The sequence below is a fragment of the Chiloscyllium punctatum genome, chromosome 27 (genome assembly GCF_047496795.1).
Source record: "Chiloscyllium punctatum isolate Juve2018m chromosome 27, sChiPun1.3, whole genome shotgun sequence".
In the NCBI taxonomy this organism is placed as follows: domain Eukaryota; kingdom Metazoa; phylum Chordata; class Chondrichthyes; order Orectolobiformes; family Hemiscylliidae; genus Chiloscyllium; species Chiloscyllium punctatum.
The window spans coordinates 11,571,039-11,597,794 of NC_092765.1; the positions used below are offsets into that span (position 1 = coordinate 11,571,039).

Below are 26,756 nucleotides of genomic sequence, written 5' to 3' on the forward strand. Positions count from 1 at the left end.
ACAGCGCCTGAGATCCGGGTTCAATTCCTGCCTCAGGCGACTCTCTGTGTGGAGTTTGCACGTTCTCCCCGTGTCTGCGTGGGTTTCCTCCGGGTGCTCCGGTTTCCTCCCACAGTCCAAAGATGTGCAGGCCAGGTGAATTGGCCATGCTAAATTGCCCATAGTGTTAGGTAAGGGGTAAATGTAGATGTAGGGGTATGGGTGGGTTATGCTTCGGCGGGGCGGTGTGGACTTGTTGGGCCGAAGGGCCTGTTTCCACACTGTAAGTAATCTAATCTAATCTAATCTCTTATTATCCAAAGCTTTTTACATAGCCATTTCCTTGCCATTCAAAAGCCTATTTACATTTTCATCCCCTATTCAGAAATCAATAAGAATATTATAATTGGAATTCTGACTATTCCTTGTAGTTAAAAAAAAATACAATTTACACCAGACCTGGCCATTAAGGGATGAAAAGAAATTACAATATTTCTGGAGATGAAGTGGTCATTGCATTGTGTTTTGCGTAGCATATGACTGTTAGGGAGTGGCTGGGGGTTATCTTGTGAGCATTACTAATTATGATGTAAAGATTTTGTATAAAGGAAGTACTGTTTCCCTTGTTCAGAGACAGCTTTTGCTACGACCCCGTAAGCCCTGCGAGGTACGTGTTAAAGGTTCCTCCAGAAAGCTTGTAACTGTACTGTGTTTAATAAATTTAGTTGTTGTTCACAGAAGTTGGTGTCTGCAGTTGCATCAATGTAAGAATCTCAGGATAAAAAGAACCTAATACCAGCTGACATTTTTCACACAGGTAGCCCTTGATCAACACAGCAGTTAGGTTCCTGAAAATCACCGTGTTAAGCAAAACTGCATTATTTGAAACATACTCTCACAGAAACTCATGCACATGTTCCCAGAACATCATATTAAGTACTAATACAAGCATAACTTTAGTACAAAATACCAAAACAAACTTAATACATAAAAAGAACACAGGTATCTCGCTTTATATACAAGATTTCTTATCCAGGAGGTGGAAGGCTGTGGACATATCCAGCATTAGTGGAGATATGTCTCCACTAATCAGCAAAATGAGCTGAGTGAACAGGAACCTACCCATAAATGTGGAATTTTGGCATACATTTAATCCTCTGCACCGCTGGACGTTGGGCAAGAAATATATTATTGCAAATCAGGGACCTTTATTTGAATCATAGGTAGAAAATATTGTGGTACCAAATTTAACAACATTGAAAATGAAATTAAGTAAATAATTATGAAGGAAAAGATTGCTGGCTACAGGACAGGAACAGAAGTGGAATAAATTGTTTGCCTCCAACGAACTGACATGAGGGCTAAATGGTCTTGTATGCTTTACCACTAACATTTTATTCATAAAGGGTTTCCAAATGTGCTTATTGATAGAATATTGCCACGTTAAAAAATTATCAAAAAATTACCACAGTGTAATTGTTATTGAATTTTTAAAAATTGCATGTTTTTCAAACTTTCACTACCATACAGGGAAGTTTGATTCTTGACATTAAATTTAATGTGATCTTTGAGAAGATTGTAGCTCAGGTTGAGGTTCAGGTTGTAAGTTTGCTCGCTGACATCTTCTCAGACATTTTGTCACCATGCTAGGTAACATCATCAGCGAGCCTCCGGTGAAGTGCTGGTGTTCTGTCCTGCTTTCTATTTGTGTGTCTTGGTTGGTTGTGGTGGGTGATATCATTTCCGGTTCTTTTTCTTAGAGGTTGGTAAATGGGGTCCAAATCGATGTGTTTATTAATGGGGTTCTGGTTTGAATGCTAGGCATCTAGGAATTCCCGTGCGTGTCTCTGTTTAGCCTGTCCTAGGATAGATGCATTGTCCCAGTCAAAGTGGTTTCCTTCTTCGTCTATATGTAAGTGTACTAATGATAGTGGCTCATGTCTTTTGGTGGCTAGTTGGTGTTAGTGTATCCTGGTGGCCAGTTTCCTGCCTGTCCAATGTAGGATATTTTGTATATGACATTCTTTTTGCTGACTGTTGATACAGGGTCCTTTGGGTTCATAAGTAGCTGTTTCAGCGTGTTGGTAGGTTTGTGGACTACCATGAAGTCAAGGGGTCAGAGTAATCTGGTAGTCATCTCCAAGATGTCTTTGATGTATGTTCGTGTGGCTAGAGTGTCTGGACATATTGTGTCTTCTTGTTTGGGTTTGTTGTTTGAGAATCAGTGGACTGTGCTCATCGGGCACCTGTTGTTCTTGAATATGCTGGATAGGTATTTTTATTCTGCTGCTCATAGTTCCTGGGTGATGCAGTGTGTTGAGGCCCATTTAAATAATGTCCTGATGCAACTCCACTTGTGGGTGTTGGGATGATTGCTCCTGAAGTGAAGTATCTGGTCAATGAGTGTTGCTTTCCTGCAATCGCTGGTCTGCAGTTCTCCATTAACTGTTGGTTCCACTGTGACATTTAGGAAGGGGAGTCTCTTCCTCTTTGGTGAAATTTATGTCAGTAAGGATGTTGCTGATGATATTGTAGGTTTCCTCTAACTTGTTCCATTTCATTATGACAAAGGTGTCATCCATATAGAGAAATGGGGTGTGTTGGATCCATCAGGTTTAATTCTTTGGGGGTTTCTTGTTAATTTCACCTGATTTATGGAGTTTCTTCAGTGTTGTTGTGATACAGCTTTCTAGCTGTGGAGTTAGATCTATCGCCACCTGTTGGTACATGTCGGTGAGTGTTGAGTTTGCCTTTTCAATGTACTGTGCTCTGTTTAAGATGATGGCCTTGTGCCCTTTGTCTGCAGGTAGGATTACAATATTTCTGTCTTCCTAGGGCTTTTCTTTCCTGTGTGTTGAGGGTGTTTCCATCTTTCTTCCTGCTTAGTGTTGATGCTACTGTTTGTTGGATGGTTCTGATGATCTGCTGAGTTTCTTCCATGAGTCCATTATCTTTCAGGATTGATTCCAATGCTGCTAGGAAGTCCTTTTTGTCTGCGTCTGAGAAGTTGTAGTTCATCCCTCTTACTAGGATGGCTTTCTCAGTGTCTGCTAGTGGACTGATTGTTAAACAATAAACCAAAACAAGTAGACACAACACGCCCAGAGACCCTAGCCACATTACCATACATCAAAAACTTCTCGGAGATGACGACCAGACTACTCCAACCCCTTGGCATCAAGGTAGGCCACATACCTACCAACACACAAACAGCTACTGATGAACCTAAAGGACCCTGTACCAACAACCAGCAAAACAAATGTCATATACAAAATAGTCTGCAAGGTCTGTAACAAAAACTACATTGAACAGACAGGCAAGAAACTGGCCACCAGGACACATGAACACCAACCAGCAACCTTACTAGTATCCTTGCACAAAGACAAAAGAATGATACCACTTCGACTGGGACAACACTTCCATCCTAGGACAGGCTAAACAGAGACATGCACAGGAATTCCTGGAGACCCTGCATTCAAACCAAAACTCCATCAATAAACACATCAATTTGGACCCCATTTACCAACCTCTGAGAAAAAGAGCTGGAGTTGATATCATCCACCTTAACAGACCAAGACACACAAATAGCAAGTGGGACACAACACCAGCACTTGTCCGGAGGCTCATTGATGATGTTACCTAGCATGAATTAAATTGAATCGAATTGACTTTATTGTCACGTGCACCGAGGCATCGATAAGTAAACAATAAGTAATCAGCAGTGAAAACAAAAACACAGGTACAGGTGAATGTTAAGAGTTTGAGAGTCCATTCAGTATTCTAACAACAGTAGGGTAGAAACTGTTGCGAAACCAGCTGGTGCATGTGTTCAGGTTTCTGTATCTTCTCCCCGATGGTAGAAGTTGTAGAAAAAACATTGCCAGGGTGGGATGGATCTTTAAGAATGTTGGCGGCCTTTCCTTGACAGCGGGCCTGGTAGATGGATTCTATAGATAGGAGGCTGGCCTTTGTGATCGTCCAGGCAGAGTTCACCACTCTCTGTCACCGTCTCCGATCTTGGATGGTACAGTTGCCATACCAGGTAGTGATACATCCAGATAGAATGCTCTCGATGGCGCATCTATAAAAGTTGGCAAGGGTATTCGCCGTCATGCCAGAAATCCTCAGCTGCCTGAGGAAGAAGAGATGCTGTTGGGTCTTTGTAACCAGTGTGTCCACATGAAGAGTCCAAGAAAGCTTGTTGTAGATGACCACTCCCAGGAGCTTGACAATCTTCACTCGCTCCAACTTTGTGCTGTTAATGTGTAGGGGGCATGAGTAACATCCAACCAAAAGTCAATAATGAGTTCCTTGGTTTTGCTGGCATGAAGAGCTAGGTTGTTCTCAGTGCACCATTTTTCCAGGTGTTCCACCTCCCATCTCCAGTCTGTTTCGTTGCCATCGGAGATTCGACCAACTATGGTGGCATGGTGACAAAACATCTGAGAATTAAACCTACCAGCTCAGCAAGCAAACTTACAACCATTAAATTTAATGCTTTCAGCAAGATTAAAAACACCTTGAAACTATAGTAAGATTAACACCTTTTAGTCAACTGGCATCAATTTAAATCAAAAATAGTAACTAAATATTCTGACAGCAATGTGTCAAAAATAGCAGTGTTACTATTTTTCATAAGCCTGATAATGGCAAACTGCATAGACGTGGCAACTGGAAAAAAATGGGACCATAAGACGTAGGAGCTGGAGGACGTTTGACCTATCAGGTCTGCTCCACCATTCAATAATCCGATAATCCTTAACTTCAATTTTCTGACATTTCTCTGTAATACTTTATTTATAAAAATACTTAATGATCCATCCTCTACAACCACCTCATTGTCATACAGATGTACAGCACGGAAACAGATCCTTCGGTCCAATTCTTCCATGCTTACCAGATATCCCAACCCAATCCAGCACCCAGCCCAAATCCGTCCAAACCCTTCCCATTCATATACCCATCCAAATGCCTTTTGAAATTTTGCAGTTGTACTAGCCTCCACCACTTCCTCTGGCAGCCCATTCCACACATGCACCATCCTCTGAGTGAAAAAGTTGCCTCTTAAGTCTCTTTTTTATCTTTCCCCTCTTACCCTAAACCTATACCCTCTAGTTCTGGACTCATGGATCCTATCCATGTCCCTCATGATTTTATAAACCTCTATAAGGTCACCTCTCAGCCTCTGACGCTCCAGGGAAAACAGCCCCAGCCTATTCAAACACTCCCTATAGCTCAAATCCTCCAACCCTGGCAACATCCTTGTAAATCTTTTCTAAACCTTTTCAAGTTTCACAACATCATTCTGATAGGAAGGAGACCAGAATTGCACGCAATATTCCAAAAGTGGCCTAACCAATGTCGTGTACAGCCGCAACATGACCTCTCAATACTCTGACCAATAAAGGAAAGCATGCCAAATACCTTCTTCACTATCCTATCTACCTCCGACTCCACTTTCAAGGAGCTATGAACCTGCACTCCAAGGTCTCTTTGTTAGCAACATTCTCTAGGACCTTACCATTAAGTGTATAAGTCCTGCTAAGATTTGCTTTCCCAAAATGCAGCACCTCGTATTTATCTAATTTAAACTCCATCTGCTACTTCTCAGCCCATTGGCCCACCTGATCAAGGATCCTGTTGTAATCTGAGGTACCCTTCTTCGCTGTCCACTATACCTCCAATTTTGGTGTCATCTGCAAACTTACTAACTATACCTCTTATGCTCACATCCAAATCGTTTTTATAAATGATGAAAAGTAGTGGACCCAGCACTGAACCTTGTGGCACTCCACCGGTCACAGGCCTCCAGTCTGAAAAACAAACCTCCACCACTACTTCTACCTTTGAGCCAGTTCTGTATCCAAATGGCTAGTTCTCCCTGTATTCTGTGAGATCTAACCTTGCTCACCAGTCTCCCATGGGGAACCTTGCGAATGCCTTACTGAAGTCCATATAGATCACATCAACCACTCTGCCCTCATCAATCTTCTTTGTTACTTCTTCAAATAACTCAATCAAGTTTGTGAGACATGATTTCCCACATACAAAGCCATGTTGACTAATCCCAATTAGCCCTTGCCTTTCCAAATACATGTACATCCTGTCCCTCAGGATTCCCTCCAACATCAAGCTCACTGGTGTATTGTTCCCTGGCTTGTCTTTACCACCCTTCTTAAACAGTGGAACCACATTAGCCAACCTCCAATCTTCCAGCACCTTACCTATGACTATCAATGATGCAAATATCTCAGCAAGAGGCCCAATCACTTCCCTAGCTTCCCACAGAATTCTAGGGTACACCTGATCATGTCCTGGGGATTTATCCACCTTTATACATTTCAAGACATTCAGCACTACTTCCTATGTAATGTGGACATTTTTTCAAGATGTCACCGTCTATTTCCCTACATTCTATATCTTCCACATCCTTTTTGATGGGGGCACAAGTGAGTGAAAGAATAAGAACACAAAACCGTTTGCAGCTATTGAATAAACGTATTGAAGAAATGTTTAAATGCTCCAAAGCCGAAATTTAGGGCTCTTTCTGATGCATGGTACTCTCATCCTTCCATAAACAGGTTATTTCAAGACCAGGAAGAGCACAGCAGTTCAGGCAGCATCCAACGAGCAGCGAAATCGACATTTCGGGCAAAAGCCCTTCATCAGGAATAAAGGCAGTGAGCCTGAAGCATGGAGAGATAAGCTAGAGGAGGGTGGGGGTGGGGAGACAGTAGCATAGAGTACAATGGGTGAGTGGGGGAGGAGATGAAGGTGATAGGTCAAGGAGGAGAGGGTGGAGTGGATAGGTGGAAAAGAAGATAGGCAGGTCGGACAAGTTTGGACAAGTCAAGGAGACAGTTACTGAGCTGGAAGTTTGAAACTAGGATGAGGTGGGGGAAGGGGAAATGAGGAAGCTGAAGTCCACATTGATGCCCTGGGGTTGAAGTGTTCCGAGGCGGAAGATGAGGCATTCTTCCTCCAGGCGTCTGGTGGTGAGGGAGCGGCGGTGAAGGAGTCCCAGGACCTCCATGTCTTCGGCAGAGTGGGAGGGTGAGTTGAAATGTTGGGCCACGGGGCGGTTTGGTTGATTGGTGTGGGTGTCTCGGAGATGTTCCCTAAAGCGCTCTGCTAGGAGGCGCCCAGTCTCCCCAATGTAGAGGAGACCACATCAGGAGCAACGGATACAATAAATGATATTGGTGGATGTGCAGGTGAAAGTTTGATGGATGTGGAAGGCTCCTTTAGGGCCTTGGATAGAGGTGAGGGAGGTGGTGTGGGCACAGGTTTTACAGTTCCTGCGGTGGCAGGGGAAAGTGCCAGAATGGGAGGGTGGGTCATAGGGGGGTGTGGACCTGACCAGATAGTCACGGAGGGAACGGTCTTTGTGGAAGGCGGAAAGGGGTGGGGAGGGAAAAATATCCCTGGTGGTGGGGTCTTTTTGGAGGTGGCGGAAATGTCGGCGGATGATTTGGTTGATGCGAAGGTTTGTAGGGTGGAAGGTGAGCACCAGGGGCGTTCTGTCCTTGTTACGGTTGGAGGGGTGGGTCTGAGCGTGGAGGTGCGGGATGTGGACGAGATGCGTTGGAGGGCATCTTTAACCACGTGGGAAGGGAAATTGCGGTCTCTAAAGAAGGAGGCCATCTGGTGTGTCCTATGGTGTAACTGGTCCTCCTGGGAGCAGATACGGCGGAGGCGGAGAAATTGGGAATACGGGATGGCATTTTTGCAAGAGATAGGGTGGGAAGAGGTGTAATCCAGGCCACCAACTCTCATAGCTAATGGACAATTAATGTAATTGCAGCTACTTTATACAATTAAAGATGTTAAATTGAGAGATGCTGCTTTCATAAGAATGACATGCAGTGCCCAACAAGGATTTTCAATTCATAGGTCATCTGTTCAATACAGATAGATGCTGAGTGATTTGTAGGTAAAAACAATGACTGCAGATGCTGGAAACGAGATTCTGGATTAGAGGTGCTAGAAAAGCACAGCAGTTCAGGAAGCATCCGAGGAGCAGTAAAATCGACATTTCAGGCAAAAGCCCTTCATCAGGAATACAGGCAGAGTGCCTGAAGGGTGGAGAGCTAAGCTAGAGGAGGGTGGGGGAGAAAGTAGCATAGAGTACAATAGGGGAGTGGGGGAGGGGATGAAGGTGATAGGTCAGGGAGGAGGATGGAGTGGATAAGTGGAAAAGAAGATAGGCAGGTAGGACACAAGTCATGGGGACAGTGCTGAGCTGGAAGTTTGGAACTGGGGCAAGGTGGGGGATGGGGAAATGAGGAAACTGTTGAAGTCCACATTGATGCCCTGGGGTTGAAGTGTTCCGAGGCGGAAGATGAGGCATTCTTCCTCCAGGCGACTGGTGGTGAGGGTGCGAGGAGGCGTCCAGTCTCACCAATGTAGAGGAGACTGCATTGGGAGCAACGGATGCAATAAATGATATTGGTGGATGTGCAGGTAAAACTTTGATGGATGTGAAAGGCTCCTTTAGTGCCTTGGATGGAGGTGAGGGAGGAGGTGTGGGCACACTTTGCAATTCCTGCAGTGGCAGGGGAAGGTGTCAGGATGGGAGGATAGGTTCCTCCAGATGGCCTCCTCCTTTAGAGACCGCAATTTCCCTTCCCACATGGTTAAAGATGCCCTCCAATGCATCTCGTCCACATCCCGCACCTCCGCCCTCAGACCCTACCCCTCCAACCGTAACAAGGTCAGAACGCCCCAGGTGCTCACCTTCCACCCTACCAACCTTCGCATAAACCAAATCATCTGCTGACATTTCCGCCACCTCCAAACGGACCCCACCACCAGGAATATATCTCCATCCCCACCCCTTTCCGCCTTCCGCAAAGACCGTTCCCTCCGTGACTACCTGGTCAGGTCCACGCCCCCCCTACAACTCACCCTCCTGTCCTGGCACCTTTCCCTGCCACCGCAGGAATTGCAAAACCTGCGCCCACACCTCCACCCTCACCGCCATCCAAGGCCCTAAAGGAGCCTTCCACATCCAAAGTTTTACCTTCACATCCACCAATATCATTTATTGTATCTGTTGCTCCCGATGCAGTCTCCTCTACATTGGGGAGACTGGATGCCTCTTTGTAGAGCGCTTCAGGGAACATCACCGGGACACCCGCACCAATCAACCACACCGCCTTATGGCCCAACATTTCAACTCCCCCTCCCACTCTGCCAAGGACATGGAGGTCCTGGGCCTCCTACACCGCCGCTCCCTCATCACTCGACATCTGCAGGAAGAACGCCTCATCTTCCACCTCGGAACACTTCAACCCCAGGGCATCAATGTGGACTTCAACAGCTTCCTCATTTCCCCTTTCCCCACCTCACCTCAGTTCCAAACTTCCAGCTCAGCATTGTCCCCATGACTTGTCCCACCTGCCTATCTCCTTTTCCACCTATCCACTCCATCCCCCTCCCTGACCTATCACCTTCATCCCCTCCCCCACTCACCTATTGTACTCTATGCTACTTTCTCCCCACCCCCACCCTCCTCTCATTTATCTCTCTATCCTTCAGGCTCTCTGCCTGTATTCCTGATGAAGGGCTTTTGCCAGAAATGTCAATTTTACTGCTCCTCAGATGCTGCCTGAACTGCTGTGCTTTTCCAGCACCTCTAATCCAGAAGCTGAGTGATTTGTGCAATGATAACAAAGCTTCATTCACAAGTTAAAACAGAAATAAACATTGAGGGAGATTTAAAATGCTTTCAAGAAGATTTGAATAGAATTCGCAGATGGCAAGAACATAGATGGAACATGATGTGGAAAAATTAGAGATTATCAACTTTGATAGGAAAAACAGGAGATTTCTTAAATGGTGAGAGATCAGAAAGCACAGGTGCATACACGGATTTAGCTGTCCTTATCGATAAGTCACTGATAGCTTGTTGCACCTGCTTGTCAGCCATCAGAAAGGCTAATAGTCCATTAGTCTTTATTGCAAGAGGATTTGAGAACCGGAGTAATGAAGCTTTGCTTCAATTGTACATGAATTTGGTTAGAGCACATCTGGAGTGCTTGGTGCTATTTTGATCTCCTTATATTGGGAAAGGTATGATTGTTATGGAGGGTAGGCGAAAGGTTCATCAGATTTTGTTCTTGGGATGTGCTATATGTGGGCAGCCTCTTTTTTGGGGTGAATTCGTACTTGCAGAGTTACATTGTACTTTGCTCAAAAACTGCATGAATCCATGTAAGACTCTGTTAAATCATTTTTAAAAATTAGAATCAGTCTAACGTTATGGCGCACACAACAGCACACAGGGGGCGAACACCTTCAACATATTATGTGGGCTGACACCAATTGTTAAAGTTAACCTAAGAATGTAACTTTTAAAAAAGGTTTTGCGATTTACATACGAAAGAAGTGAAATTGGCATGGTCATTCTAACAGATGAAAGACTTAACAAACAATCAAGGTATTTTTCAATGTATAATTTCAGTTACATCACACTGTAAACTTTTGATATAAATTCTGTGTCTTACAATTGTGTACTCCACAATCACCTGATGAAGGAGCAGTGTTCCAAAAGCTCGTGCTTCCAATTAAACCTGGTGTTGTGTGATTTTTAAACTTTGTACACCCCAGTCCAACACCGGCATCTCCAAAGCATATACACAAGTAATAGTCGATCTCATGCAAAAGTTGACCCCCTACTTTTGGCCAATTAACCTGGAATTTTCCAGGTGTCTCACGTAAACGTCAACCCTATTTTTTCATAGATAACAAATCAAACTTCTGAGTCAGTGTGCCGGCCGTCATGTCCCGCTCCAGCTTTCCAGTCTGCCAATTGTTCTGCTCCACTGCTGGTCTTCCAATCCACTGCTGTTTTGTTCTGCTCTGGGTTTTCAGAATTACCATAATTCTTTTTTGTAAACTTTATTCCTTTAAAGATCAATTGGGCTTCTGCTAATGAGAAGGTATGAATTTTGACTGGCATGAATATTAGCCCCTCAAAAGTAGTATCCATCTAATAGTGAATCCCGTATATTTAACCTTAAAAAGTAGTCAAAAAACTTTGACTATTACTCGAGTATATACGGTAGCTGTCCTGATCATTTCTTTAAAGTTAATAAAATTTTGACTCCTCTGCTGAAACTGTAAATATTTATGCTCCTGACCTGGTCTCCTTCTCGTGCCATATTTTCCTTGCAGAAACTAATTTTTAAACTTCTCTCCACCAGCTATGTCCCAACTCTAGTCTGGGACAAATAATATCAACCTTTTATTCCAAAATCACTTCATTATTTTAAACTTCCCAGGAATGCTACTTAGCACGTTACTCTTTTAAAGAACTGCTTTGAAACATGAAAGGAACATGACACATGCTTCTCTTTTGAATGGCTTCCCAGACCAGACCGAATCAATCAATTTGGAAAATACTCCCCTTGCCCCTCTGCACAATTCCCTGGGTAATTCTGGAATTCTGGGTAATTTATTTGTGCTTGGAATTATGGGTTACTATGCTGCTGACTGAGTGCACTGGAAGGAAACTATCACTGCCATAGCTACAACCCTTTGTGAAGTTTTTAAAGTTTAAAACAAAGACATTTTTTCCAACTATATCCCAACTCTTTGATTATTAATAAATTTCTCACTCAAAGATAATTTCATTGCTTTAAACTCCTTTTCTTAGCAACACTGCTGAGCACATGTTTCTGTATCAAAAGAACTCTCAGCACTGCAGCTTCGTACATCACTTCGCAAACAACTTCGTCAGTCTGGAATGAATCAGTCTTTAAAATTGTTGCCATATGACCTTTGTAATTCCTTCAGAATTTTGGGCAACTTCCTCATTTGGAATTAGAGATATTATAGTTTTTAATTGTTAACCCCATTGACACAGACAAACCCATTTGCTTAAACTTAGAATCCCATGACCCAAGCTTGCAGTAAAAAATATTAAAATACAGTGTCCTAGGCCCAACCAAGCTATTTCAACAATGGCTTTTCCTATATCATGGGGTCAGAAATAGAGATATGTGCAGATGACTGCACAATGGTCAGCACCATTCATGACTCGGACACTAAAGCATTTCAGGCCCAAATGGTTTGGTTCCAAGACAGCTGCTGAGTACCAGCACTGTGTTCAAGCGCCTGAGCTCTTTCTTTCTTTTTTCCCCTTTGTTTAACAGGTTTTCTTCAGTGCAACACAGGTGACAGTCCCTGCCTAACCATGATACAGGAAATGCTGATCACAGGCTGCAAACATACTTTGTCCGAGCATGTTTCAGGATCTGGCAATTGGAGACTGTAGGAGGGCCCTGCCCGAGCATATTCCAGGCCCTGGTTGCTCCACCAGTAGTTATAGAATCAGAGGTGGTAGCCTAGATTACCTCTAGGCTGTGGCTTGGCCTGGGTGCCTGTCTGGAGATAAGACTTAAATAAGACTTTATTACCTGGATATTTCTAACTCATTTTGGCTTTGTTTCCTTTATTTTGGTTTGTGTTATTCCGGTTTTGTAACCAAGACAGTGCTGACTATGTCAGTGGAAGTGAGATGGCACTGAAGAGTGCTGACTTGCATTACAGCTTGAGTGACACGGTAAAGGGGAGTCATGCCTGGCCATAAGGCCCATGACCCACACAGAGCACTTAATAAGGATTGTAAAGTTGGACGTTATTTCTTAATTCTTTTTCTTTTATATTCTGTGTTATGGTTTATTTTTCTGTGTTTTAAGATGGCGTTGGAAATATCAATATTATGCAACACTTTTTAACTGTATTTTGTAACAAGATACACGTGGCAACAAATCAAATCAAATGCAGTAAAGACTTAGACAATATCCAGATTTTGGCTGATATGGGGTAACATTAGATGATGCTCACCTCCAACAAGAAAGAATCTAAACATTAGCCCTTGACATACAATGTCGTCATCATCATTGAATCCCCCATTATTAATATCACTGGGGTTACCATTGCCCAAGAAAATAAATTGCACTGGTCATACAAATGCACATTCTCAACAATCACAACTCAGAGGCTAGGATACTGCAGTCACTGACAATTCCTGATTCCCCAAAGACTGCCCACCAACTGTAAAGCACAAGTCAGAAAGGTGGTGGATTATACCCTTGCTGTCTGGATAAGTGCAGCTCTAACAATACAAAAAATATCTTGCTACGATCCAGGACAAAGCAACCCATGTGATTGGCACCACATTGTGAAATACCCACTCCCTCCACCACCATTTACTGAGTAGCAGTGATGTGTACCGTTCAAAAGTTCCTTAGATAGCACCTTCCAAATCCATGATGTCTACCCTCAAGAAGGATGTACAAGAGCACCTGCCTTTTCTGCAAGTGAGTCACCATTTTGACCAGGAAATATTTCACTGTTTCTTCTGTGTCTTTGGATCAAAACACTGGAGCTCTCTCTCAAACAGCACTCTACTTACAGGAATGTGGTGGTTCAAGCAAGCTGCTCCAACTGCCTTCTCAAGGACAACCAAGGTTGGGCAATTAATCCTGGCCCATGCAGAGACACCATATCCTATGTATGAAATTTTTAAAAATCTAATATTTCTCAGTCACACAAATACCTTGTGGACTTCCTTCACGTGCAAGTCTGTCATGCTGCATCTGCTTAACAGGAAATGAATTCCTTGCTGATATTAAGATCTAAGTTGGTTATTAGGATGCTAAAGGTAACAAAGCAAACAGATGCTGTGAACTAATTTCATACATTTTTAATACAATTAACTAAAAAGGAGAGTCAGTCAGAGGAGGAATGTTTTATGCTTTGTGGTTGGTTGAAATAAAACTAATTGAAAAATGTATGCCTGAACACTCGAGAACTTATAGTGAACAATACTGTTCGCAGAGGATGACTCAATCAAAATGCAAAGCTTTAGCGAATGATTATCTAGCCATGTTTTCTAAATGTGCACCTTATTTCTTGCGGAATAACAGAAAGTGCTCACATGGACCAAGGTTACACTACCAAAGAGATGACGACAAATGCCTTCACTACCATATCGAAACAGGACCATTAGTTAGCGCTAATTTTTGTGGATAATATTTCCTGGCCCAGGTCCTGGGCCTCCTCCACGGCCAAACCCTAACCACCTGATGCCTGGAGGAGAGGTAATGATAAAAGATTAAATTGGACTATCTCTCTGCACATTAGTGTAATATTAAAAGGGTTAAACTGTACTGTCTTCCTCCAGAAGCTGAACATTCTGGAAGTGGGTGGGGATGACATTCATGCAGGAATGCAAGTGACTCCCACTTCATTTAGATAGTCATTTACTACTACTACTCTCCTACCATTATCAAAATTAAACTCTCAGTCAGCCCCTTCCATTAGAAATGCTTTCATAAACATCCCCAAATTCATTTGCACGATCATCCTGCGATACTGAAGCATATCACACCTACATTGTCTGGGGAAGTAGCAGAGCCAGAAGTCATTTGCAGGGCCACCCCGAAGCTAGAACATATCACACCTACATTGTCTTGGTGAATCACTGAGTCTGGAAACCTTTTGCATATGATTCCCCGAGATTAGGACATTTGCATTTACATTATCTCCAAGGATGACCTCATCCCACCATTGTACCTGGGGTAACATGGGGGAAGTGGCCAGAGTAGCTGGAAGCAATACCAACTGACCTGTATAAAGGGGATGTGTTTTCTTTGTTCGGGGCCTCGACTTTGCACAACCAGTGAAGAGTGTCAGAGGGGTCACCTGGCTTGTACAAGCTTTAATAAACTTTAAGTGTTTGCAGAAGTTAGCATGTGCGAATTGCATCTCATGTGTGAAACCTCAGGAATAGAACCTAACAGAGGAATGCCTCATCTTCCGCCTTGGGACTCTTCAACCACACAGGATCAATGTGAATTTCATCAGTTTCTTCATTTCCCCTCCACCCACCTTATCCCAGATCCAACTTTCCAACTCATCACTGCCCTCCTGAATTGTCCTACCCATCCATCTTCCTTCCCACAGATCCATTCCACCCTCCTCTCCAACCTATCACCATCACCCCCAACTTCATCTACCTATTGCATTCCCAGCTACCTTCCACCCAGTCCCACTCTCCATTTATCTCTCAGCCCCCTTGGACCACAAGGCTCATTCCTGATGAAGGGCTTATGCTCAAAACATCAGTTCGCCTGGTCCTCGGATGCTGTCTGACCAGCTGTGCTGTTCCATCACCACAGTCTTCGACTCTGATCTCCAGCATGTGCAGTCCTCACTTTCTTCCAGATAAAATTTATCAAAAACACGTACTAACTGCTTATGTAGCATGGTCAGATTTGGACAAGTTTAGAAAGAGTTAAGATAAGCCTTAGTATTAAGGGCTTAGATGTAGTGGAATTTGTTAAGTACGTTCAGGAATATTTCCTCAAGCAGTATATGGAGGATCCTACTCAGAAAGGGGCAAAACTCGACATACTCTTGGGAAATAGGGCAGGACAGGTGACAGAGATGATAGTGGGGGAAGCACTTTGGGACCAGCATCCATAGTTCTATTTTAAAATAGGTATGGAGAAGATCAAGTGCTAAAATGGGGCAAGATAAATTTTTGATAGAAATTAGACAGGAGCTTGCAGGTGCTGATTGGAGTAGTTTGTTTGCAGGCAAAGGGATCTCCAGCAAGTGAAATAGCTAGAGTTCAAGGTCTATGTGCTCCTGGGAGAGTGAAAGGCAAGGTAAACAGCAATAGGGAACCCTGGATGACAAGAGATAGTGGCTTTCACCAGAAAATAGGAGGTTTGCACAGGTAGAGGTAGCAGGATTAAGGGAATTCCTGGAGGTATATAGCAGATACAGGAATTTACTGAAGGAGGAAATCGGGCGGGCAAAAACGCGGCATGAGATAGCTTTGGCTGAGAAGATTACAGTGAATCCAAAGAGGTTCTTTAAGTATATTAAAAAGGAGAAAGAATAACTAGAGAGAGATTGGACCTGTCAAGGACCAAAGTGGACATGTGTGTGTAGACCCGCAAGAGATGGTCAAGGTCCTCAATAAATATTTCTCCTGTGTTTTATGTGGAGAAAGACAAAAACCTGGGAAAGTTAGTAGTCATATCCTGGGGTCAGTCCATATCCCATTAGGAGTGGTGTAAGACATATTAGAATGTATGAAGGTGGATAAATCTCCTTGTCTTGACCAGATATATCCAAGAACACTGCAAGAGGCTAAAAAAAAAGTGGGAGCCCTGGCTAATATTTTTGCATCATTGTTAGCCACAGGTAAGGTCTCAGAAGACTGGAGAGTAGTGATTGTGCTCTTATTCAAGAAGGGCAGCAAAGAAAAAGCTGGGGACTATAGACTAGTAAGCCTAACCTCTGTGGTAGTTAAGTCACTAGATAAGATTCTGAGAGATGTGATATACATGCATTTACAAAGGTAGGGTTTGATTAGGAGTATATTACTTAGTGTATGGGATATTATGCCTCACAAATTTGTTAAAAGAGTTCTTTGATGAAGTAACCAGGAAGTTTTATGAGGGCAGGATAGTAGACGTGGTCTATATGGTTTTTAGTAAGGACTTTGATAAGATTTCACATGGTAGACTGCTCTGGAAGGTTAGAATGCACGGAACCCAGGAGGAGCTGGCAAACTAGATACACAACTGGCTTGATGGTAGGAAGCAGAGGGTAATAGTGCAAGGATGCTTGCCAGACTGGAGGCCTTTGACTAGTGGACTGCCTCAGAGGTTGGTGCTGGACACATTGATATATTTAACAACAAGCAATGATTAGGATGAGAATGTATAAGGCATAATTAGGAAGTTCGCAGATGGCATATGTGGTATCATGGACGGCAAGGAAAGTTATCAGAAAATGCAGCAGGACCTTGATCAGTTGGCAAGTGGGCCGAGAAATGGCCGTTGGAGTTTAATATGGATAAGTGCAAGGTCTTGCATTTTGGAAAGTCAAATCAAGATAGGAGTTTCTTGGTGAATGGTAGAGTCTTAAGGACTGTAGTGAAACAGAGGGACCAAGGAGTTCAGTTACATGGTTCTCAAAATGGAGTCACAGGTAGACAGGGCAACGAAGGTAGCTTCTGGCACACTGGCCTTCATCAGTCAGGGCACTGAGCATAGAAGTTGGGAAGATATGTTGCAGTTGTACGGGACATTGGTGAGGCCGCACTTGGAATATTGTGTTCAGTTTTGGTCACCTTGCTATAGGAAGTATGTTATTAAACTGGAAAGAGTTCAGAAGGAATTTATAAGGATGATACCAGGACTCAATAGTCTGAGTTACAGGGAGAGGTTGAACAAGCTAGAACTTTTTCTTTCAAGCTTCAGAGAATGAGGGGGGATCTTATGATCTTATACACTTCTATAACAGGCGTGGATAGGGTCTGTCTTTTTCCCAGGGTTCTGGGCTACCAGCGAAAGTGGTCAAAGTAGGTACATTAACAACATTTAAAAGGCATTTGGACAAATACATGGATAGGAAAGATTTAGAAGGATATGGGCTAAATGCAGGGAAACGAGGTTAGAGTGGTTGGCATTTTGGTCGGCATGGACCAGTTTGGGCCGAAGGGCCTGTCTATATGACAGAGTTCATAAGAAGGTACATAATGGGAGTTCAGTAGATTGTATGCAAGACTGCAAACATTTCACACTGTGCTGGCATTTCAGTTGTTAGACAGTGCTAAAATATGGAATACAGACAGACTTCTATGCTTGAAAAGAGTAACATTTAAAATGAGCACACACTGCTAAAACAAATGGCAGAAACACAAAAAATCCTCTGAAAGTATTTCTTTCCAGCAATGTTCAGGTGCAAAGGGTATAATCAGCAATATGACAGAAAGTATAGGCCACAATGTCAATGAACTTGTGAAACCATTGAGATACAAGTTGCAGGCAATAGTACAGAAGGACAATCTTTAAAATCAAGAAACATTTGGGTTTTACAGTAAGAGAATGAATCCTGGAAACACTAAGGATCTGGTGAATCAATCACTCAGATGCAATTCAAAATAACATTATGCCACAGGGGAACAAAAGTCAATTTCAAATACAGAACTAAAGCAATATTTGTGCCTTTTCAACCTTACACCAGGTAAATTAAGCTCATATCCAAAACCAAGCCATGTTCCCTCAGGATTGTAGATGAATACAATCTTGTCCTTGAGTTTGACCAATTTTTTTCAACTTTTTTCTGGTCTGTAGTTATCATAGTGCATTAATTGACTTCTTTCACATAATTTTCATTCCCACTATCATACTAAAACTGAAATAAAGCACCTAACATTCCTTCACGATTCACATGCTCATAGTAGCCTAATAGAGAACATAGAAGCTCTTAATTTTCTTAATATTCTGATTACCAACTTAAATGATACCCACTATGAATAATGTTGTCAAATTTAGGCAACCATCTCCCAGAATGCAGTCACCTCTTTACACATGTCACCATCAATGAAAGGACACAGCATCAGGCTCATATAATGTGAGGCCATAATTTAGCCACCTTTCATTAGTAGCATATAAATCTGTTTACGTTCCAAGAAATTCATCAGGGCCACATTTCACAGATAAAACAATGCCTTCAGGCAGTATGAAACGTTGCTACTGCTCAAAGGATTGCTGCCCTTCACATATCAATTGACTTCTCAAACACTAATGATCAAGTCAATTGCTATAACGTTTGGCAAAACCAGCATTTTGTTGCGCCTTTGAAAAAGAAGAAAAAAATCTGAGAAAGTGAAATCATGATTTCGTCATACACAGATTATGGAAAAGTTTATAAGTGAGATACATGCATAGATGTTCAAGCTCCTTGAATCGCAAATCATGGATCAAATCTATTCTATGCACAGTAGATACTTCCAAGACCTCAAATATTAAGACATGCAGGATTCAGATGCAGCATGGGATGTCTACAAACTCAAAGATGATTTCATTCTACGAAAGAATTCCTTACCATTTGCAAGCATGGCAAAAACTCAAAGACATGACAGAGAACAATGTTAACACATTACCAAAACACCTTGTACAAATTTCAATTGAAGCCAGTTGTTGAGTAGTACTGGCATGTTTACATTTAATACTCTTGGAAATCCATAAAAAGAGGAGTTTTAACAAACAATTTGGAAATACAGTATTTAGCTGTCATCCCATTTTCCACTTATTCCACAGGGTGGCAATTACAGTTTTTCGATAATGCCTAAATATACAGACGATAAAGTTTCTTTTTACATTAATACTATACAAACAGGACCACAGAACAGCTATGAATAAAATATGCACTTGGCATTTCCGATACAAATTAATAAATCGGAAGCTTGTGAACAATTAGTCTCATGAATGAAAATATTTGACTTCCCAATAGCTCATCATTGTAACACCTTTTCCATTCTGAAGTTCCATTTTTGGATTTCAAATCAAAATCAGTTCACTAAACATATTACCCATGACCACCTCAGCATTGTGAATGCTCCACAGTGAGTCCATCCGCAGCTCCAGAGCCGTCATGCGGTCACACAAAAGCTGCAGCTGGACACACTTCTTGCAAGTGTAAGAGTCAGGAACATCAGACACATTCCTAAGCTCCCACATCAAGCAAGAAGCACATGCCATGGGTCTGAGGTCCCCTGCCATTGTAAACTTAGCTTTATATGAACTAACTAAAACCAAACAATGCACTTAAATATATGAAAAAGAAAGATAAAGAAAAAATAAAAGCCTAACCTGACTGAGTCTTTTTCTTCCGGTTGGGGGGCAGGAAGGAGGGAGGTACGACACGTGTAGTATCTCTGGTTTAGCCATTGCCCAAATATAAATTAAGACTTTACCTTCCCGGCAGCCTCCTGTATCTGGTACAGCCCTCCCTCAAAACAGTGATTTCACCAAATACAGATCTGACCTTGACTACAGGTGACAAGGTTATATAGTTACAATTGTCATCATGAGGGAATGGGGAGATGGGTGTGGATCATGTCAAAACAAGGTTAGTGGGCCTGCACTCGGGGTGTTGAGTATTCTTATCCTCCTTGGCATATCGACAGATCCACTGTTCACAGCATTTTGCTTTTATTTCTGATTAAGTCACCAGACTCAATGTTAACTCTACTTTCTTCCCACAGATGCTGCCAGACCTGCTGAGTTTCATCAGGAACTTCGGTTTTGGTTTTTACAATGTTATTGAGGAAATTTGCAGTTATCATCCAGTATACCCTAATTAGACCATAAGTCACAGAAACAAAAATTATGCCATTCAGCCCATCGAGTCTGCTCCACCATTCAATCATGGCTGATAGATTTCTCAACCCCATTCTCCTGCTTTCTCCCCATAACCCTTAATCTCCTTGACAATCAAGAACCTATCTATATCCGTTTTAAATATACTCAATGACCTAGCCTCTACAGCCTTCTGTGGCAGTGAATTCCATAGACTAACCACTCTATGGCTGAAGAAATTTCTCTATCTCCATTCTAGAAGTTCTTGCCTTTACTCTAAGGCCTCAGGTCCTAATCTCTCCTACCAATGGAAACATCTTCCCAACATCCACTCTGTCCAGGCCATTTAATATTCTGTAAATTTCAATTAGATCCTCCACTCATCCTTCTAAATTCCATTGAGTACAGTCCCAGTGTCTTCATATGTTAAGCTGTTCATTCCTGGAACCATTTTCATGAACGTCCTCTGAACACGCTCCAAAGCCAGTACATCTTTCCTGAGGCCTCCATTTTGACAGTGCGGCGAGGAGAGCAGGAGGAGTGAAGCGAGGGCTGATGGGAAGGATAAGTTTTCCCACTTAAAAAGGCATTTACCTCGGTAGTCAGGCCTCCATTTTGACAGTGTGGCAAGGAGACAAGGAGGAGTGAAGCAAGGGCTGCCAGGAAGGTAAAGGCTTAATTTATATTTGGGCAATGGCTAAACCAGAGACACTACACGGGTCGTACCTCCCTCCCTCCTGCCCCCCCACCCCCCAACCGGAAGAAAAAGACTCCATAAGGTAAGGATTTTATTTTTTCTTTATCTTTCTTTTTCATATATTTAAGTGCATTGTTTGGTTTTAGTTAGTTCATATAAAGCTAAGTTTACAATGGCAGGGGACCTCAGACCCATGGCATGTGCTTCTTGCTTGATGTGGGAGCTTAGGAACATGTCTGACGTCCCTGACTCTTACTACTTGCAAGTAGTATGTCCAGCTGCAGCTTTTGTGAGACCGCATGACGGCTCTGGAGCTGCGGATGGACTCACTGTGGAGCATTCACAATGCTGAGGTGGTCATGGGTAATATGTTTAGTGAACTGTGAATGGGTGACCAAAAGACAGAAAAAGAGTAGGAAGGCAGTGCAGGTGTCCCCTGCGGTCATCTTCCTCCAAAACAGGTATACCGTGCTGTTCAGAAGGGCGGGAAAAAAACTCATAGGGGATTCTATTGTGAGGGGAGCAGATAGGCGGTTCTATGGCTGAAAATGGGACTCCCGGATGGTATGTTGCCTCCCAGGTGCTTGGATCAGGGATGTCACTGATCAGCTGCAGAGGGGAGGATGAACAGCCAGTTGTCTTGGTGCATATAGGCACCAACGACATAAATAGAAAACGAGATGAGGTCCTGAAAGAAGAATTCAGGGAGCTAGGAGAGAAGTTAAAGAGGAGGACCTCAAAGGTAGTGATCTTGGGATCAGCGCCATGTGCTAGCCAGCATGGAAATGAAAAAATAGACAGGATGAACATGTGGCTTGAGAGATGGTGTAGGAGGGAGGGATTCAGATTTGTTGGACATTGGGACCGGTTCTGGGGAAGGTGGGACTATTATAAAATGGAGGGTCTACATCTGAACCAGACTGGAACCAATGTCCTTGGGGGAGTTTTTGCTACTGCTGTTGGGGAGGTTTTAAACTAATGTGGCAGGGGGCTGGGAACCAGATGAGAAAACAAGCAGGCAGTGAGGTGGAGACCGTAAGAATTATGAAGATAGCATTAATAAAAGGGAAGAGTAAGCAGAGAGCAGATGAACGCAAAAGAACTGGTGGCCTGAAATGCATCTACTTTAATGCAAGGGGTAGAGTGTGTATAAAGCAGATGAACTTAAGTCTTGGATTGGTGCCTGGGAGTATGACATTATTGCTATCACATAGACTTAGTTGAAGGAAGGGCATGATGATGGGCAACTAAATGTTCCAGGATATAGACACTTCAGACAGGACAGGGAGGGAAGTAAAAGGGGGGTTGGTGTTGCATTGCTGGTCAGGGACGATATCATGGCTGTGCTAAAGGAGCACACTATGGAGATCTTGGGTAGTGAAGCATTATGGGTGGAGCTGAGAAATAAGAAGGGTGCAGTTACATTGTTGGGGCTGTATTACAGGCCTCCCAACAATGAGCGTGAGGTAGAACAAATAGGTGAACAGATTATGGAAAGATGTAGAGGCAATAGGGTAGTAGTGATGGGAGATTTTAATTTTCCCAACATTGACTGGGATACACTTAGCGCCAGAGGTCTGGATGGGGTAGAATTTGTAAGAAGCATCCAGGAGAGTTTTCTAGAGCAGTATGTCAATAGTCCAACGAGCAAAGGGGCCATATTGGACCTGGTACTGGGGAACGAGCCAGGACAAGGTGGTAGAAGTTGCGTTGGGGGATTTCTTTGCGAACAGTGACCACAATTCTGTAAGTTTTAGAATACTCGTAGATAAAGAAGAGAATGGTCGTAAGGGAAGAGTACTAAACTGGGCCAAGGCCAATTATATCAAAGTTAGGCAGGAGCTCAGATATGTGGATTGGACACAGCTATTTGAAGGGAAGTCGACATTTGAGATGTGGGAGGCTTTCAAAGATAGCTTAAAGATAGTGCAGGATAGACATGTCCCGTTGAAGGTAAAGGATAGGAAGGGCAAGATTTGTGAACCGAGGATGACAGGAGAAATTCTACAACTAGCCAAGAGGAAAAGGGAAGCGTACATAAGGTCTAGGCAGCTAAGAACAGTACGGGTCCTGGAGGAATATCGGAAGAATGGGCTAAGTCTTAAATGAGGAATCAAGTGGACTAAAAGGGGTCAAGAAATAGCTTTAGTGAGCAGAATTAAGGAGAATCCCAAAGCATTTTATTCTTATATAAGAAGCAAGTGGGTAACTAGAGAAAGGACTGGTCCACTAAAGGATAACGAAGGAAGGCTGTGTGCCGAACCTGAGTAAATGGGCGAGATTCTGAATGATTACTGTGCATCAGTGTTCACTGAGGAGAGGAACATGATGAATGTTGAGATTAGAGACAGAAGTTTGATTAGTCTGGATCACATTGACATAAGTAGGGAAGATGTGTTGGGTAGGCTAGAGGCTATTAAGGTGGACAAATCCCCAGGTTTGGCCGCATTTAGAATACTGTGTACAGTTCTGTTTGCCACATTACCAAAAGGACGTGGACATTTTGGAGATGGTGCAGAGAAGGTTTATGAGGATGTTGCCTGGTATGGAAGGTGCTAGCTATGAAGAAAGGTTGAGTAGGTTAGGTTTATTTTTATTAGAAAAAAGGAGATGGGGGGGACCTGATTGAGATTTACAAAATCATGAAGGGGATAGAAAAGGTGGATAGAGACAAGCTTTTTCCCAGGGTGAAGCATTCAATAACGAGAGGCCACTCTTTCAAGGTGAGAGGTGGAAAGTTTAAGGGAGATACACACGGCAAGTACTTCACACAGAGGGTGATGGACATTTGGAACGCATTGCCAGCAGAAGAAGTGGTAGAGGCAGGCACGGTAGATTCATTTAAGATGCATCTGGAGAGATGCATGAGTAGGTGGGGAGCAGAGGGATACAGATGCTTAGGGATTGGGCGACAGGTTTAGACAGTTGATCCAGATTGGCTCAGGCTTGGAGGGCCGAAGGGTGTGTTCCTGGGTTGTAAATTTTCTTTGTTATATCAGGCCCAAAACTGCATATAATGCTCAAAAGGTGGTTTGATCAGAGCCTTATAGAGACTCAGAAGTACATCCCTGCTTCTATATTCAAGTCCTCAAAATAAATACCACCATTGCATTTGCCTTCCTAACTACTGACTCAATCTGCGAGTTTACCTTGAGAGAATCCTGGACTTAAACTCCCAAGTCTCTTTGCACTTCAGACTTCTGAACTTTCTCCCCATTTGGAAAACAGTCCGTGCTTCTACTCTTCTTACCAAAGTGCATGACCTCACACATTCCCATGTTGTTCTCCAACTGCCACTTCTTTGCCCACTCTCCTAACCTGTCCAAATTCTTCTGCAGCCAGCCTGCCTCCTCAATACTAACTGTCCTTCTACCTATCTTTGCATCACCTGCAAACCTAGCCAGAATGCCCTCAGATTCTTCATCTAAATCATTAATGTATAGTGAAAAGCTGTGGTCCCAATACAGACCCTCGCGAACACCACTTGTCAGCAGCTGCCATCCTGAGAAAGACCATTTTATCCCTACTCTCTGGCTGTTTTCTACCGGACAATCTTCTATCCATGCTAGCACCTTGCCTCTAACACCCTGGATCCTTCTTTTACTCAGCAGCCTCCTGTGTGGCACATTGTCAAATGCTTTTTTTGAAGTCCAGTAGATAACATACATTGGCACTCCTTGGACTTACCTGCTTGTTTCTTACTCAAATAATTCTGTCTCCAATAAGAGACAGTTGGAGATATGGTCATCATTACTGATGTTAGTGACTTACTTTGCTCCATATTTCTTTAACAATCTCACCCATGATACTCAATTGCACTACCATCACTGAATCCGTTATCAACATCCTGGGATTAGCACTGACCAGAAAGTGAACTAGCCATATAAATGCAATGCTACAAGAGCAGGTCAGAGGCTAGGAGTACTACATTTCCTGACTCCCTAAAGCCTGTCCACCATCTACAAGGCAGAAGTGAAGTTATTGATTGAATACTCCTCACTTGTCTGGATGAGTGCAGATCCAAAAACACTCAAGGGCATCAGAATACATGGGAACACCACCACCACCAAATTCCCATCAAATCACACATCATCCTGACATTGCCATTCTTTCATTGTTGGTGGACTAAAATCCTGGACTCCTTCCCTAATAACAAGGTTCACAGCCATTGAGTGATTTTTTTTTTAAAATGACACTACAGCGACAATGTGATTCATTCTTGAATACTTTCAAATTGTATCAAAAGCCAGTGTTCAAGAAGGCAGTTCACCACTAGCTTCACAAAAACAATCACTGATGGGTAATAAACTGTGTGCCAGAAATGTCTGCATGGCACAAATCAATAAGAACACTATCCAAACATGATGTGGAGGTACCAGTGTTGGACTGAGGTGGACAGATTAAAATTCACACAACACTAGGTTATAGTCCAACAGATTTATTTGGAAGTACTAGTTTTAGGTGTGTTGCTTCTTCATTAAGTAGCTATGGAACAGGATCATCAGCTGTTCCACAGCTACCTGATGAAGGAGCAGTGCTCTGAAAGCTAGTACAGTGTACTTCCAAATAAACTTGTAACACTATCCAAACAATTTACCTTGATGGAATTTTAAATCCAAAACCAGGTTGTAGTTATTGTGCCAGTGCTTTGACATAGTTCTTTCTTTAAACAGAAAATGTTAAAACCAACTAATACAAGTTCTGAACTGTATAATGAACAAAACTTTCACGTTAAATTTATCTAAATTACAAACGTTTTGGCCACTACAATCAGATAAATTTCAAATTGTGGTATGGACATTAAACATATAACAAGAACGGTAATAACTAGAGTTTATTCTATTCCTAAACGTTGTTGAGCTACAGGAGTTAACTTCACTCCAGCTTACTATGCAGAGGCACACAACTTTGCAGGAAGTGTACACTGAGCTCACGAGCATGCGCGGCCGACCTTGTCACTGAATACTCACTATTTGGCAGAGGACACTCGGGGCCTGAGTCCTGGCTGCCCCATCGAACCTACTTCCTCCGGAATGCGCACAACGGTGAACTCTACCAAAGCACTAACTAATTGGCATAGGAAAATACTAGGCGACAAATCTTCAGCTACAAACCGGGCAGCATCGATTTCACAAAGCTGACTTGCCCTAATGTCCGCTTTCATCGCCCTTGTTCAGTCGCTATGAGTTAACGGCCACCATTGCAGGACCACATTGCACGCTGGGATTCCGTGTTCCCCGCCCCTCCAGCGGTCACATGACCTTAACAGTTCTCCTTCCCGCCAGTGGGGCGTGTGCAATCAACTGAAAGGCGCCATGTGTGGATTGGTGAGATTGCTTCAGTGGTCAACAATTCTCAGTGTCTTCAAACCAAGACAAAGGTGCCCTATGAAGTATTATTTTGTTTTAAGAGAGGTGTAGTTACTTTAAGCCTGTTAGCTGTTGACTAAAGTAAACTTATGCATTTAAATATTGTTTTCTTCTTTTCAAATCCCTCCAGTTTAGAATAACAGGGACCTTATTGAACCGTAACATTATTTATATCTAAATACAATTTATTTAGAGTTTGGATATTGAACTCGTGGCATGAAAGCTTAAGTCAGGATGTATGAGGGGTTTGATGATTAACTTCACTGTATTTTTGAAACTTCTTAAAAACTATTATAGATCCTTCAATGTTAGTGTGAATTTGATTGTATTGGGAGACTTTTGCCAGCAGATAGACTAAACATTGAAAAGCTTAAATTTGTGTTGCTAGAAAAGCGCAGCAGGTCAGGCAGCATCAAAGGAACAGGAGAATCAACATTTCGGGCATAAGCCCCTCTTCAGGAATGAGGAGGGTGTGTCAAGCAGGCTAAGATAAAAGGTAAGGAGGAGGGACTTGGGGAAGGGGCATTGGTGGAA

The 26,756-nt window shown here is 42.9% G+C and overlaps 1 protein-coding gene across 3 annotated transcripts in view; it reads right to left on the reverse strand.

Annotated features, from left to right (window-relative positions):
- Positions 1-26,086, reverse strand: part of LOC140453414 (protein phosphatase EYA3-like) — a 75,241-nt gene extending 49,155 nt beyond the window's left edge. The window contains exon 1 of one of the 3 annotated variants that reach the window (XM_072548065.1): positions 25,824-26,049. The gene's annotated coding sequence lies outside the window, so the exon portion shown is untranslated. Of the gene's footprint in view, positions 1-25,823 lie in introns of all 3 variants that reach the window. The other 2 variants (XM_072548064.1, XM_072548066.1) reach the window with 2 other exon arrangements.
- Positions 26,087-26,756: the final 670 nt, after the last annotated feature.